Source organism: Brassica napus, chromosome C9 (genome assembly GCF_020379485.1).
Source record: "Brassica napus cultivar Da-Ae chromosome C9, Da-Ae, whole genome shotgun sequence".
Lineage (NCBI taxonomy): Eukaryota > Viridiplantae > Streptophyta > Magnoliopsida > Brassicales > Brassicaceae > Brassica > Brassica napus.
In genome coordinates, this window is record NC_063452.1 from 20,948,240 (window position 1) to 20,952,243 (window position 4,004).

The 4,004-nt window shown below is 36.2% G+C and overlaps 1 non-coding gene across 1 annotated transcript; it reads left to right on the top strand.

Annotated features, from left to right (window-relative positions):
* The first annotated feature begins 1,965 nt into the window (after nucleotides 1–1,965).
* TRNAT-AGU lies at nucleotides 1,966–2,039 on the top strand. The gene has a single exon. It is a non-coding gene; the product is annotated as a tRNA-Thr (tRNA).
* Nucleotides 2,040–4,004: the final 1,965 nt, after the last annotated feature.

The following is a 4,004-nucleotide window of genomic DNA, read 5'->3' on the forward strand; positions in this document are numbered from 1 at the left end:
AGAATCCTCGTATATGAAAAGGAGCATATATTGATAATGGTCAAAACGAGGCAATAGAGTTTTGAATAATCTCCAGAAGAGACATTAAACATGACTGAAAGAAATTCAGGTACCTGAGACAATGAAGAGATCTCAATAACTTATGTCATGTATGAAACAAAATGGAACCGATAAGCAAATCGACGTCGATAATATTTATGACTAAAAAAGTAGCAGTTGATATGATGAATGAGAAAGAAGATCATGAAACAAAGTCTGTTGAAAAGTGTACACAAAGAGATGATTGGCCAAATCAAAAAGAAGCAATAGACAAAGATAAAAACTCTTGCGAAAGAGAGAGATATTTGGACCAGTAGTCCATACACTAGAAGGTGTAAAACAAATGGGATAGAAATGAGTCGTTGCACCAAAGAAAGATCAATATGCAATTGATTGTGAAGAGACATAGTCTTATGTGGTAGGTGCAACTACTTTTATGTTTCTTATTAGTCTGACAATAAAGGAAGAACTTGAATTATACAACCCACTGGAAACTGATAGTCCCTAAGAGATAGAATCCCTAAAAGATAGAATCCCTAAAGTATTGATGATATCAAAATCATATTCGATCGAAATATGTTTATGTGATGTATGAAATATTTGAAGTTAATCAATATATCTTTATATTTATCAAGAGATTATAGATCAATAGAATCATTGATTTGAATATAATCAAAAACTCCCGAAGAGTTATAGAAAATTATATTTTGGAAGAAAGCTCTTGACAATACAATATTGTCTTTATGTATTCCAAATCAGAGATCCAAAATTAGATGTTATCATAAAGATCTTTGAAGGATTTTATTTAAGATGCTCATATATGTTTGGTCTTGAAGTACCATATTTAAAGTGTTATTGAGCAAATTACTAATCTTTTTCATAACCAAAAGATGTAATTTCATATGACAAGAAAGAAAGTCATAATAGTAACTTTCATAGTTACGAATGAGTTATTCGTATGTACGAGACGAATGTCTAGACGATTGTATGTAAGAATTTTGGTTTGAAGTCCAAATAGACCAAGAAAATATTGTCTATATCAAATAAGAATTGTGGACCAGAAATCTACAGACCTTGAATACTCTAATGGAAAGAGTATTACAATATTCTCAATTTCAAAAGGAGATTTCTCTGATTGGAATGCATATCCTGAAGATATTGCTTTCCGGAGAAGAAATGTGAAATATGTGTGGTTGTACTCTTTTCCCTCATCATGACTTTTATCCCACTGGGTTTTTCCATGACAAGGTTTTAACGAGGCAACAAAGAACTCACAAAAGATAGACACCCAAAGAGAATGTTACAATTTGGGAGATGAAAATCTATCATTGTTCTAAAGTTTTGGAGATAAAAAGAATCCAAGAAATGGTCAGATCATGAAGACTCATGCAATACTGAAGAATGGCGAAGTTCGTTTCCTACAAGTTCGTTCGAGTAAATATTTGGCTGTTTCATTCACCAAGACGCTACCCCTGCTACTTTCAAGAAGCTCACTCATCTTATTGAACTACGTTGTCTCAAAGATCTCGACGTATGTACACATGAGGGGAAGTCATTGCACGCTGCACTCTTTTTCCTTTAACCATGGTTTTTCCTATTGGGTTTTCCTGGTGAGGTTTTTAACGAGGCAGCATCTTACGCGCATAATGGACATCAAGGGGAAGTGTTATGAATATTATGCCATTATGGCAAGTCTTAAATATACTTGTTCTCCAAGCTTTACTTGTTCTCCAAGTGGCTTTGTCCACAAACTATTGTAATCCTATATAAAAGACTCATTACTCATGGAATAAGACACACCAATTTCTCTTTTTCTCTTATAACAGTTTCTTCCATAATTGTAAAACCACGAAGGTTAGGTGATATTTAAATTTATCAGTCAAATTGAGGTGAATCTATTTAGTTGTAAAATGGCTACAATGCAAAGCTTTCATAGCTCAGTTGGTTAGAGCACCTGTTTAGTAAGCGGGAGGTCTTGAGTTCAACTCTCAATGAAAGCATCTGGGTAATTACTCTTTGTTTTTAAAGAATTTCAGAATACTAGCCCTCCCCAACATCAGTGAAGCCTTTTTATTTATTTATTTATAGTCCTCTCGTTGTACTATGGTGATGATTGTTTGAATGGTTTTTGGATTTTAGTTTTTGGTTTTTAGATTTTGGATTTTAGATTTTAGTTTCTAGTTTTTGGTTTTTGATTTTGCTGTAGATTTTAGTTTTTCAAAAAACTTGAATGGTGACACTCACTACAAGAAAACAGGGGGATTCTGATGGCCGAAATCGTCGGTAATTCGTCGGAATCGGTCTATTCCGACGAAATTCCGACGAACCCGTCCGTCGGTATCGTTTCGTCGGAAAAAAAACGTTCGTCGGAATTTCGTCAGAAATTCCGACGACTTTCTGACGAATACCAAGAAACGTCATTCTGACGAACTTCCGACGATATTACGATGCGGCTACAGAAGACCGGAGTTCATCGGAAAACTACAATTCCGACGAACGTGGTTCCTCGGTTTATTCCGACGAACTGTAGGCGTCGGAATTTACCGACGGACATCGGTCGTCGGAATATACCGACGAACCACGTTCGTCGGTATATTCCGACGGAAATGGGTTTGTCGGTAAATTCCGACGGATATATGTCCGTCGGTATATTCCGACGACCGTTGTCCGTCGGTATATACCCTTTTTTTTTTACAAATTAATTTTGCATTTTTATATATTTTTTGATATTAATAAATTTAAAAAATTGGAAATTTAAAACTAATAATATTATAAAATTTAAATTCATAAAAACCGAAATAGGAAAAAAACATTCATAAAGTTTAAAATTCATACAAACCGAAATAGAAAAAAAAAACATTCCGAAAGTTTTATAAAGCCGAAATAAACTAAGAAGAACTCGAAGACATCAAACGATCTAGCTTCTGCATAATCTCGGTGTTGAACTTCTTCTGGGATGCCAACTCAGCAAGGATAGTGGCATTCTCCGAACGGATAGTGGCATTCTCCGAAAGGATAGTGGTGTTCTGCTCCTCCAATGCCCCAATCCGTGCATCTTTGTCATGTAGCTCCTCGAGAATCATGGGATCGGCATACGGAGCTTGCGAAGAAGATGCCGGATACGAAGAAGCACGACGGGCCAACCCAACTAAACGGCCTCCTTTCCTTTTAGGAACCGCCTACAAAAATATTTAAAGTAAGTAAATATGGAAAAGTAAGTAATCGACATTATAAAAAAAAAATATTAATAAAAAAAATTACCTTTTCAACCATCTCATTTATTTGCAATAGAGACAGGTTGGTTGAAGCTCCCGTGGAGTCGCCGTCATCAGAGAGAGGCTGAGATTGAGAAACTATCTCAGCTTCCACCAAATCAACTACACCTCTGATCACGGGGTCCTGAATTTGACCCGTCGTCTTGTTAGTGTGAGCCACCTTAATGAGTTGGAGACGATCAACGGGATTACCGTCATTTGCTTCGATCTAAAAAAACCGCCATTATTAGCCAAAAAATATATAAAATATTTATTTAAAAAATATAAAGATAAATAATAATAAAAAACTTACAAGTTCATCCTCCTTAGTAGACATGGAGCAAGCGCCGAGGTTGTGCACATACATACCTTTCCCGCCACGATCGCTCTTCCGGTTCCTGGAGTTCCTAGAAGACGTCTCTGCAGTGTCTTCCCTCTCCCAATGAGCTATCAACTGCTCCCACACCCCCCCGTTGATGAACCGTGGCTTCTTGTTCTTCTGCCAAACTGTCTTCCACGCGTTTATCTGCTTTGTGTAAGAGTCCATGGCCTTTTCGTTGAATTTCTTACGGACTGTTTCCGTAAGATCGGAGTGCCAGTTGAACTCTTGCTACAAAACAAACACAATTTAATAAGTAAATATATGTAAAAAAATGTAAAAACTTAAAAAAAATGAAGGGTTACTATACCGCAAACTGACGAAACCACAAC